The sequence below is a fragment of the Pogona vitticeps genome, chromosome 3 (genome assembly GCF_051106095.1).
Source record: "Pogona vitticeps strain Pit_001003342236 chromosome 3, PviZW2.1, whole genome shotgun sequence".
Lineage (NCBI taxonomy): Eukaryota > Metazoa > Chordata > Lepidosauria > Squamata > Agamidae > Pogona > Pogona vitticeps.
In genome coordinates, this window is record NC_135785.1 from 96,616,664 (window position 1) to 96,629,158 (window position 12,495).

Sequence of the window (12,495 nt, forward strand, 5' to 3'; positions counted from 1 at the left end):
CAAAGGAGGTAAAAAACCCCAGTCAGATCTGCAGCAGCATCAACACTGCTATGCCACCAAAACACCTCCTCTGTCCTTCTCAAGCCTATAGGAGTTCAAGCAAGAACCCCCAGTAGATGGGAATTTAGGTTTGTGATGTAATTTAATTACTTTTATAGCTAGAGGGATGGGTGGGCCCATTTTTGTACCTCAGACCAGTTGCTTGTAGCACTGTGATGGTGTTTTTAAAAAGTAATTTAAACTATTTGGCTACTTCTACAGTGTGAAAGGATTGTTACTTTAAAATCACAGTTATAACTGTAATTAACTAGTGGGAGGCTTGGAACCATAATTGCAACAGAATGCTTTTTAAAAATAACTTCTCAAATCCTGGTTTATCCAAGCCCAATCTACGGCACTTTTTTCCATCGATCCCAGCTGATGGTTGGTGGTCTTGTTAAAGAAGAGGAGCATTCTCAGATCAGAAACTGGAGAACTCCACTACTATAGCCTATTATGCTCTTTCCAACTCTACGATTCTAGTATCATAATACCACAATATGGGATGAAGATACTCATTTCCTCCTTCATCCATGCCATCCCATTCTGTGTTATCTTTGTAACAAACAGCTATGGAATAGACAGCTATGGAACAGATACCTGACTACAGCTATGGAATAGGCAGCTGGCTTAATAGCAGTTGATATTGGTTTGTATTATGTGCTGTAGTTATTAAAGTTTCTATTATCACTGCATGGGAGTTATTGTGCTGGCAGAGGAAATCAACAATTCAAATAAAGGCAATTCTAAAATGGAGGCCACCCAAAAGAATTTATAACTTTGAAAGTGAACTTCAGATAAGCACCAGTTTTGGCACAGATCTAGCAGCCAGTCTGCTTTTGGTTGTCGTGGGGTTTTTGCGCTCTTTGGCCATGTTCTGAAGGTTGTTCTTCCTGACGTTTCCCCAGTCTCTGTGGCCGGCATCTGCAGAGGAAGTCCTCTGAAGATGCCGGCCACAGAGACTGGCGAAACATCAGGAAGAACAACCTTCAGAACACGGTCAAAGAGCCTGAAAAACCCACAACAACCATTAGATCCCAGCCATGAAAGCCTTCACAAATACAGTCTGCTTTTGTTCTCTGTGAAATGTGGGAAAGTTTGAGCAACAGGTTTTCAAGTTATGATTTTTTAAAAAGTAAATTATTTTATTCTCTTTCAGAGACGTGTCCTTAAATGTCACCAGATTTAAAGCAGACCAATAAATTTAAAAGACTAGTCTTGCTTATCTTGAAAGAGAATAGTTTGTTCCACCAAGTATTGATGATGATGAAGAAAGGGGGATATGCAGAATGGGAAGCTTTTAATTTTCCAAAAAAAGGCCTTTGAGAAAGGCCCATGTAGCAACCTGACAGCTATTCTTAACAAAGGTCTTGACTAGAGAGATATTTATATAATTGGACAAGTTGTGATGCCAATGGAAGTTCACACTGCTGCTGCTCATCATTGAAGAATAAATTGGGGGGGCGGGGGAGGAGTTCAGGGTGGATAATATAATGGCCAAAGATAGGTGACTAAGCTGGATGCAACATAACAGCATTACTCACAGCTGCCACATCCAAAAACAAGTTAGACATGATGATGTTCAACCTGCAGGAGGATGAGGATACACCTGACCTGACCTGATGCCCCTCCTCCTATTCTGTCTGGATTCTGACAGGCCATAGGCAGACTACTGGATGCTTATATCAAATGAAGTTGGGTATTCATAAAACCATTTTTATAGAACTTTTTCTCCACTTGGTGTCCACAATTCCTATCTTTTTGGCACCATCTGAAAACATTTTTCAGGCAATTTAGGTTTGAAGTCTTTCTTATTGTGATCTGCATTCTCTGAGCCATTTAACATCTCTTTCTCTTTTTGGTATATTTTATTGTTGTTCTTTTTAGCCCTTTATTTGCAGGTGTGAGGATGTCATACTGTGACTATTTGATAACTTGGAACTGGGGCCAATAAAATTGATTGACAAATTTCTGAAACTGAATAGCAAGCCCAGCTGATAGTTGGATATTTCAGTTCTCAGCTTTAGAGAAATATGGATTTGGTAAGGCATACTTTAAAAGTCTATGAAAGGGCAAGTAGGCCAATGAGAGATCACTTGAAAAAATTATAAACCATAAAAAAACCATAGCAACTGCAGTCAATTAACCTCAGATCTTTCCCATATACGTAACATACATTCAAAAGGTATGGAAGGACAGTCATCTTGTTTCCAATTAATATAAAATCTCTGATGTACCAAGATATATGGTATATATGCAATAAGTTTTATTTTCGTTAACATTTTTACAGGAGAGCTTTAAAGTTCTGAAAAATATGGGTTTATGGGGAAATGCTGACACAACTGTTAAATGAAATGGAGTGAGCCATACCGGTACTACCATAATTTTTGATACAATTTTATTGACACAGTGAGTAGGGAGACTAAAGAAAGCACCAATCATTTTGTAGTGGCATGTATACATGTATTGTATTTTATGGGAGATAAAATCTTCAGATGCATTTTTCTGCATTCATTTCATGAATGGCTAAGACATTTTGTTTCACTCACTCAGAAAGATAACAAAAAAAAAGTTTTGTGTGAAAAGCAAGGAGAAGTGAATGATAAAACCTTTCTCAAATAATATTTCTTTCAAGATGCCTTATGCACATGTTGAGATTAAATTGGAAGTGGATTTATTAGAATTTAAAAGCTGGTCTCAGGACTGTGGACTCAGATTCAGTTTTATATTCATGAGAATATAAAAAGAGTTAATGAAAAAAAAACAACCTCAGATTACCCAGAAAGTTTTTTTCAGCATGGAATGAAATGTATGTATGTCAGTAGGGTGTAAGCTGGCATGGGCAATCTTAGCAGGCAGCTGATAAACTAACCTCAACCTTTCTTCACGCAAAGTTATAAAACTGTCCAGAACCTTCAAATTGCATATAATTAATATTGTATTCATAAATCTGTGTCCTTATCTTACCTTCATCTAAGTTTTAAATTGACAAAATCAGACTGTACTGGACAATTACTGCCCAGTCTCAAATACTCTCTTCTTGGGCATTGTTCTAGGGCATGTGGTAGATTTTTTGGGACAGAGACAGCTTTGGTCACTCTGAAGGATGATGATCTATGTTGGGTACTGTAAATGAAGAGAGAATGTTTCTACTGTGTCTGCTGGACCTCTCAGCGACTTTTGATATCATCAGCCATGTTATCCTTCTTGGGCTGGCCATATGGATGATACTTGGAAATAGTGTTCTGCAGGGACTCCAATTGTTCCTGGAAGAGCAATCTCTGAAGGTGATGTTGACAAACCTCTGTTCAATGTCCTGGTTGTTACCTGGTAGGTTCCATTGTGTTTCATTCTGTATCCCATCCTATTTAATATATAAATGAAATAGCTGAGAGAGGTTGTCTTTTATTTGGGGACTTGATATCATCCGTATGTGGGTGGAAAGCAAAGCAAAAGCAAAGTGTGCTGCTTATATACATCCCCATAGTGCCTCAAGCATTCTCTGGGTGGTTTACAAGTTAATTATGCAGGCTACACATTGCCCCCCCCCAAGAGCTGGGCACTCCTTTTACTGACCTTGGAAGGACAGAAGGCTGAGTCAACCTTGAGCCGGCTACCTGGGATTGAACCCCAAGCCATGAGCACAGTTTTGGCTGCAGTACAGCGGTTTAACCACTGCGCCATGAGGCTCTATTTCTCCATTTCATCCAATTCCATGGTAGCTGTTTTAATTGTAAATGAATTTGTATCAGGAATAGCCTGAATGACCATGAACAAACTGAAGCTTAATCCAAACCAGCCCCTGGCTGGTTGATAGGCAGACTGAAGAATAAGGATCCAATCTGTGCTAGCTGGGGTCATACTCCTTTTTAAAACTCAGATCTGCAGCTCAGATGTGCTTGTGAATTCATTCTCGAACCCAGATGCCCAGGATGCCTGGGCAGGAGCTCAGCTGCATAGTTAAAATCTGTGCACCAGTTATACCTGTTTCTTGAAATATCTGGTCTGATTATGGGGACATAAATCTGTCTTAGATAGATCCCATTTGGATTAGTGTAATGTCCTCTGTGTGGCACTGATTTTGGAGAGTGTTTGGAAATATAAGCAGGTCCAGCAAGACACCTGACCAAACTTGCTTACAGGAGTTCACATCCAATGTCTTTGTCTCACCTCCTCATTTTCCAGTTTCCACCTGCAAAAGCAACTTTTGTAGGACATCCTGTAGAATAAGCCACAGCCCACACCTGAAGACATGGATTAAGTCAATCTAGTAATGACCCCCAATTAATTAAGGGAAAATATGATAAAGGAACATAAGCTGTTTACTGTGAGTTTTGGTTTTGAAACATTCATCCTGCGGGAAACCTAGTAAGAGTGGGAGAGGGATAAATAAGACATCAATGAAGCAGTGGATGGAACAAATATAGCTTTAAACATGACAGGAAACTATTAATGAAGTGTTCCGTGAGAAAAGCTGAACTCTCTGGTGGAGAAAAGGGCAGACGCAAAAGACTGTGTTCTCAAAATGTAAAGACCTTTTTGTGCCCCTTCCAATTATTACACATATGCACAAACACACTTCCAGACACACTTCAGTGGCCATTATGCCATGTTATCCAAATGCTTTCCTTGAGACCTAGTGTTAACCTCAATTCCTGTGGGTGACAGCTATTGTAAGTCTCCGCTCCGAAAGCCAGCCAGTTTGCTCTCAAGGGGCTGGAAAAGGCTTGCTTCTGAGCAACACTCTTCGTGGAATGTCAGGCTTGTCAGGATCAAGCATAGAAAGTTGATTAGAGCTACCTGGTGCTTGGCATTTGCATGTTCCCTTTGCTTTCCCATTCTCCACAGCCTGAACAACCCATTGATGATATAATGTTGATGATATATTTTGCACAAGAGCTCTCCTGGGAGGTTCACAATGAAGAATGAACCTTTTGGTACTTCTTATAAGCCCCCAGTTTTGCCTTATTCCACTTGAACTCTTTTGTTTTAAAACAAAACAAGTAAATAACCAAGCTGCACCCTGTATTCAGGACTGTGAGGAACACATTCAACAAGAGTTGAATATAAGAGAAATAACAGAGAGGTTAAGTTCAGGGTTTTTCATTAAAATAAAGAACATTTCATTATCAGCATACTGCAGTAATATTTCGAAGACCATTCATAACATTTTGATAGAAACTGTGAATGGTTACACTCTTTAAAAAAAAGATGGTGTAACTTTCTTGTTTCCAGTTCTGGCTCCACTACCTGACAGGAGCTACTATCTTGCTCCTTAAATTCAACAGTTTCACAATGTGGAGAGTCATTTCCACAACAGAAAAAGATGGCATGTAGATGGCACCTGATGGGACTCAGTTTCCTCACTGGGGTTCTGAATTAGAGATGGGGATATTCGTATTTGTAAACTCGTCTAGCCACTCCAGGCAGGGGGCAGGAGGACGGCTGCTGAGTAGCCAGCCAAGCTGGGAGATGGTGGAGCTACTTCTGTGATTGGTGGGAAGAGCGGGATGCTGGTAGCGCGGCAGCACATGAGTGACAGGCCAGTTCTGAGGGCTGGACCCACATTAGGTGCACTTGGGATGGGGATATTCGTAATCATTTAGAAACACAAATGTCTCCTTCTCTAGTCTGAATACTTAAAAAGGAGCAGTGTACAAAGGCAGTTATATGTATATTTGGGGGTGATGTCCTAATTTAATTGATGTTTCCACTTTCCTGTATTGTTCAGGCAGTGGGTCTCATACCACTTCCTGCCAGAACTTGGACACATTACTTTTTTGGACTGCAGCTGCCAGAATCTCTTGCTGGCTGCTTCTGCGTGGTGCCTTCCCTCTTCAGAGCTCTAAACAGGTGAACAATGAGACTACATTACACTAGGAACCAACTGAGGAGCAAAAGCTCTTGAACAGAGGTGAGCATCCTTCTCATCTATACTTTCCATAAAGCATAACATATATAAGTTACTTCTTTATCTTGCCAAATGCCAGCTCCTCTGTCTCTGACAAAGTGTCGGTTGGGAGCCAAGATATTAATGAAAGCTCTACATATGGCAGTGGGGTTTATTCCCTTGGAGACACATTCTAACTATGTCCTAAACAAAGCTAGAATTTGAAGCCATAACAGAAAAAAAATAATAATATTGCTATAACTATGACTATCTGAAAAAGAGCTAGTGCAATTACATAGTGAAGGATGTGTGAGGCAGTAAAAGCTTTCCTTGCCCATAAACCTTCAAGCTGTAGCCTTCAATATTTATGAGCTCAGGAGCAATGGTTATTGCTATGTGCCATTCTCATCCATCATGGATAAGCTCAAGCATATATCATGTTATTCAATAATAATTTCATTTTATAAGCAGCTTTCCAAGCTACAGCTTACTATTTAATTACAACTGTGGTCCTGTTGGGTTTCCTTCATTTTTGCAGTTGGGTTAGATCTAGAATACAGCAGGATATAAGAGCTCCTGCAGACCACATTGTGCAAAGGTTCGTTCCTTGCTCAGCTTTCCTGCATTCAAACTGAATATATTTTCAGCTAAATTTTACCACCCTGTTATGATAATTGGCAGTGCAACTCCAAGTGTGTGTATGCTAAAGTTAGGTCCACTGAGACCCAGGGAAGTGTGTATATCAGAGGTGAGAAACCTTTGTGAATACAGTGAGAAACCTTTCTTTACTGCAGAAGTCTATAGGGCTGGAATTTCAGGGGCCAAATACCAATGGGTGGCACCACTGTTGGCATCTAGCCTTTGTACATGCATGTATAGCATCACTCTCACCTCACACACCCATCAGCTAACCAGAAACAAGACATTTTCCTTGTTTGGGTGAGAAGTTCTTCACATTTGGTGCCCAGGGTTGTGCTAAATATGAATGTAAGAAACATACATTACTAATGAACATCAACCCCATGGTCCCTGTTTTCTACATTTTACCTAAAGGAACAAACCCTGTTGCAAGGAAGCCTATTGTCTCTGAGTCATAGTCAATTTTGGAACCCCTGTAAAAGTTTGTGCATCATTTTCTGAAACCTTTCTTATCCAAAATTCCATCCTATATACAAGACTCAAGGAACTGCATAAATAAATTAGAATTTTATTTTATTTTTTTCAGTGGAAGAGCAGAATATTTTGATTACATTGTATGCTAGATCTTTCTACACCAACATATTCAAGAAGATGCTCTGCTAATTATAAAAGAAATCCTCAACAAGACAACAGAAATACACCCGCTCATTGTCGAGTCAGGGATTTTGACACCTGAACATGTCCCTAAGAGCCCTACAAAACTTCTGGCAAGCTGCCACTTTGACTATCATGTCATTGTTATGACTACAAAATTTGCAAGGCCTGAAGGAACAAAGACTGGTAGCATGCAAAATGTAGACCGCCAGAAACCTGTAATGCCAACATCATCATAGGCATCCTTCAGTCTCGAGAGACTATGGTTAACATGCTCTGAATCGAGGAGTGTCCTCTCCAGAGCATGAAGCCCGGGTAAGGTAATATGGAGGATAGGCTGTTACCCAAGCAGCATATCCCCCCTCTCCACATTGCTGAAATGGTCCAATGGAAAGGCAAGAGCCAATACAGCTGGTTCCAGCAATGTCGCAGGAGTTGGCAGAATGACACATGCTGCCTTCAGGACTCCAGCTCTGGATTTTGCCTCAAGGTTAACTCCTGAAGCCTTTTCCATGAGTGGATATAATGCCAACATATTATAATTTTAAATAATGCAAATTATACAACCTGTATTCCTTATCCATCTTTGGTCATCATTTGCAAAACTAGTTCAATGGTCAGGAGTGTTACATATAGTGACCTTGTTTGGCTGGAGAGCCAATTGTTTTGAAACGACTTCAGTATACTATTATCCAAGCCTCACTATGAAAAGGATTTTCATTTTCATAGCTACTTTTTCAATTCCCCCCTTAATTATCCTAATACTCCATACACATAACATTTCAAACTTTGAGATCATCTTTAGCAGATAATCCCATGGTATTAAAAAAATAATTATTTTAAATTTGACCATAAATTCTACGGGAAAATTAAGGGTGTGGCCATGTGTGAGGAGGACAGAGACAGCAACAGCACCGTGGTGCGTGGGCTTTCTCACCTTCTGTCTAAGGCTAGGGAATTTGTGACAAGCAATTTCCCAATAGACCAAGATGACTCACTCTGAGCTGAATGGATGCCAGAAGAACCAAACCCTAGGCTCTGGAGTCAGAAACCCAGAGAGAGATCCCAGGAGAAGAGACACCACCAGGAAACTTGGGCGAAGAAGAGCAGCCCCCTAGAGGAGCAGGAGGCAGAAGATGCCTAGGAGCTGCAGGATATGAGGGACTGGCCGACGTATCTCAAGGACCACACCTCCCTTTATGAACCTGCCTGGGTCTTCAGGGGATGCCTTTCTCTCAGTCTTACCATCTTCACAAGTGTGTTTGGTGAGGACATACTGGGGACACAAGAGAAGGCCTTCTCTGTTGCTGTTCCCAGAGTCTGGAACTCCCTCCCACTGGAGGCCAGACTGGTCCAACCTTTGCTGTCCTTTCACAAGCAGATGAAGACCTTCCCTTCAGGCAGACTTTGCCTCAGTGTCTGGTTGTCTGATGGAGTTTGAAATGAATTGTTGTGTCTTGTTGCATTGAATGTGTTTTCAATGCTGATGTTGAATGTTTTAGTTTGGTATTTCCTTGATTCTTCTTAACTATTTCTATACTTACTGTTTTTAGCATTTAAACATTATCTTTTACTGATGTGAGACACCTTGGGTCTCTTTTAAGGACAAAGGTGGGGGTAAAAATATTTTAAATAAATAAATAAGTAATAGTTGTATTATGTAGGGCATCAAATGTTCCTGCAACAAGCCATACGAAGGAAAAATATTCAGGGCCCTTAAAATACATTTTGGGGAGCGTCTAGGAATAAAATATTAGGAATTCCTCTGGCCAGTCATTTCATGGAACACAACTGTTCTTTAAAACATCTATAGTATGGGGTGATAGGTGCTGTTCCTACAAGCAGTGATGAGGCTGTTTAAAAGAGAAGTTGATTGGGTGTTGAGACTTGGAACCCTGGGACCCTGAAGCCTGAATAAAGAACTAGAGTTTGTGCTCCTTCTTTAGCAGTACTCCTTTCCATATACAACTCCCCAGGCCATCAACTTGTGTATTAATCAGAGTGACCTTGGGTAAAGGCTGCAGCAAGAGAAACACAAATGTCTCCTTCTCTAGTCTGAATACTTAAAAAGGAGCAGTGTACAAGGGCACAAGCCATAGGCTTGTGTTTGCAAGAGTTGTGATGGACAGTTAATGATAAAACCTTTTTTGGGGGGGTGTCACTAATTACTGTAATATGATGATCATCATAAGTTGGAAGCAATCTGATGACACACTGTATAATAACAAGATACACGTAATCTCTTCTTGTTCAAAGGAAAGGCCATCTTTCAAATTTGCTTTTTCATTCATGCCTTGTGTTGACATACTGAAACTGCAATTCATTTGTTAATTCCATCAGCTTTGTTTTTGCGCTGCCCAATAATCAAAAGTCTCTGGGAGATGAACAGATAATTTAAAATGTAGAATAGATGATCATAAAACAATGGAAAGAAAACAGCATGTGATAAAACCAAGAGAACAAGGCAGCACAATATTAAAGCAAGATAAAAAACAGCATCAGGGACACTTAATAAAACAAGGGCAAAAACAGCAGAAGGTATAAAATAAAACAAAGCTGAAAGCACAAAAAATTATTTCTAAAATACCTGGAAAATGAAGAGATCTCTATGAGGCAAAAAGAAAAAAAACATAAATGTAGATATCAGAGAAGCCTCTATGCAGATTAATGCAAAATTGGGATGACACCACTCAATAGGCCCTCTCCCACACATACTTCAAAAGGAGTACCTGGAGAAGGACTTCAGATGGCCTTTGAGTATAGATAAACAAATGTGGTAACCCACTACCAAGCCACTGGTAGTCTTGGGCATTAAAACCTACCCTTTGAGTTCAAGTCAGAAACAGACTGACAATTAGGGCAGATGGCAAAGGACTAACATGTCATCATCTAGTCAGTTGCTCTTAATGATTTTTGGCTGCCCTTCCTTGAAGTGCCTGAAGTTTCTGGATCATTTTCAATGGCAGCGCCACATATAATGCATTTTAATAATCCAAACAGGATGTTACCAGGAGATGAATTAATCAAATATGTCCTTATTACACAGCACCACTGATTAAAACATGCCATCCTTGATTAAAATTGGCCCTTACCAATTATCATCTAAAGCTTCAGTTGATAAATCTACCAATTAAACCAATTAAAGATTGAAGTCCTAATCATGACTGGCTGTAAATGACACAGTCCTATTGTCTCAATGCTTGATTATCAAAATGTCCTGATTGTTGGGACAGACCAAAGATAAAAGTAGCAGATAATCACCCAGGATTTATCTTAAGTAAGCCACAAGGTTTTTCACTAGGGAGGTACATCAGAATGGCTGAAGTGAAAGTAAAACAGGACTCTTTAAGAATGGTTTGAGTGCTTCCTGAGATAAAACGGGCTTCCTTCTGAAGTTAACAACCTGCTTAAAGCTTTGTTGAGGCTTCAGACTGGCAGAGAATCTGTCACCAAAAGCAATGTCTGTTCTGTGGAAGATAGCCATTTGTGGAGAAAGGGAGACCTGAATTGAGTGACTGACAGGTCCATCTTCTAATCCCAAGGCATAGTCACTAGGGCTCTCCAAGCACTGTGCTTTGAGGAGGAGAGTGTGACAGTGACTTCCTAATATCACCACTGCTGTTCACTATTTTAATCTTAGACCTCATTTTTCGCCATCACCTGTACCACACATAATTCAAAAGGAGTACCTGTACTGAAGCTTTGCTGCTTTCTGGCCAAACATCAGCTCTAAAAACTGTCCCATTGTCATAAATATTGACTCCTCAAACACAACAAAGTTGTCCAAGCCACTATCCTATCCAAAATGTAGGACTCTCCTTTCACATGAACTGCCACATTTATCTTCCTGAAACTTTGCAGGCTTATTACTCAAGATTGGTGGTTGTTTCTGGTCTGTGCAGGACTCGGTGGTCTCTGGTCTGTGCAGGAGCACTACACTCTACCACTTAAAGTGACCACCCTACTGTTGAGATTGTAAGGTCAGTCTGTATTGTCTGTCATTTCCCTAGCACTGGTCCCCAACAACTATTGGAAGATTAAGTACAGTATATCCTTTTCTGAACACACTTCAAATTGCTCTGGCAAAAACTTCTTCATGTACATATCTGAAACTTGGCAGACTTGATACCCTCAGACAAGGCAAAGATGCATGCAAGCATTTTCCAGCTTTGCTAATAAATGTGCATTACTTATCAGACTTTGGCAGACTCTTACAAAATGAGGCCTCACCAATACTATGTACTACAAGGTGAATTCTTCCATATTGCCAGCTAAATTTGAAGTCTAATATATCCACAAGTCACAGTCACCTCCTTGGCAGCTGCATGTTCCTTCCCCTTCTTTTTAAAAATAATAACATCTAGGAAAGATGAATACCCAAGATATAGATTTTTGGGGTGTCAAGTAATTCCACTTTATAGTTGATCATACAGCCTTTTAAGTTAGATGAGATTTCAAAGTGACTTATTATCCTGGCTGTGCAGACAGCGTAGCATGCCTAAGGCTACCTTAAGAGAGCCATCTACTTAATTTCCACCATTTTTTCATTAAGACCAAATCTGATCAGAATGTAACTGTGTAATGTCTATTCTGTAATATATATCACTGGAAACAGTTACAATCAGTTTCTCCTCTGAAATTGAATTTTGCATGAGCATGCGCTCACACAAGCTGAGATGTGAGCTGAGTGACAATCTCAGCTTCTTACCCACATCCCCAGAGCTGTGGACATCAGGGACAATTTCTCCAGACTGTCATGCTGTGTGAAACAAAACAAAAATGTGAAAAAAGTGGTATGCTTTTGTTTTTCAATCAGTCACATGAATAAAGCAAAGAAGACTCCACTCACTATTTTTGGCTTGGTATTTTCTTTTTTAAACTTTATTGAAAGAACATGGAAACAGCAGCAAAATAATAATACTGTATAGGTCTTTCATCAAGAATTTATAGTCTGACAGAGTACCTTTACACCACTACAATCTGCAGATTACAATATTGGACCAAAGACTGACATGGGGAGCTGATGAAAAACAGTACTTGAAATTCTCATTAACATAACAACAACAACAACAACAACAACAACAACAACAACAACAACAACAACAACAACAACAATAATAATAATAATAATAATAATAATAATAATAATAATAATAATAATAATAATAATAATAATAATAATAATAAAAACAACAATATGTTGAAAAAAATTATCTTGAGACTGTGATTGTTTACATAATTTGAACTAGTGAGTTATTTTTTCCATTAGGGCA

General features: G+C 39.6%; 1 long non-coding RNA gene across 1 annotated transcript; it reads left to right on the plus strand.

Annotated features, from left to right (window-relative positions):
* Window positions 1–5,629: 5,629 nt before the first annotated feature.
* LOC140705488 (uncharacterized) lies at window positions 5,630–11,946 on the plus strand. The gene is made up of 2 exons (XR_012084881.2): window positions 5,630–5,953; window positions 7,155–11,946. It is a non-coding gene; the product is annotated as an uncharacterized LOC140705488 (long non-coding RNA).
* The last annotated feature ends 549 nt before the right edge of the window (window positions 11,947–12,495 follow it).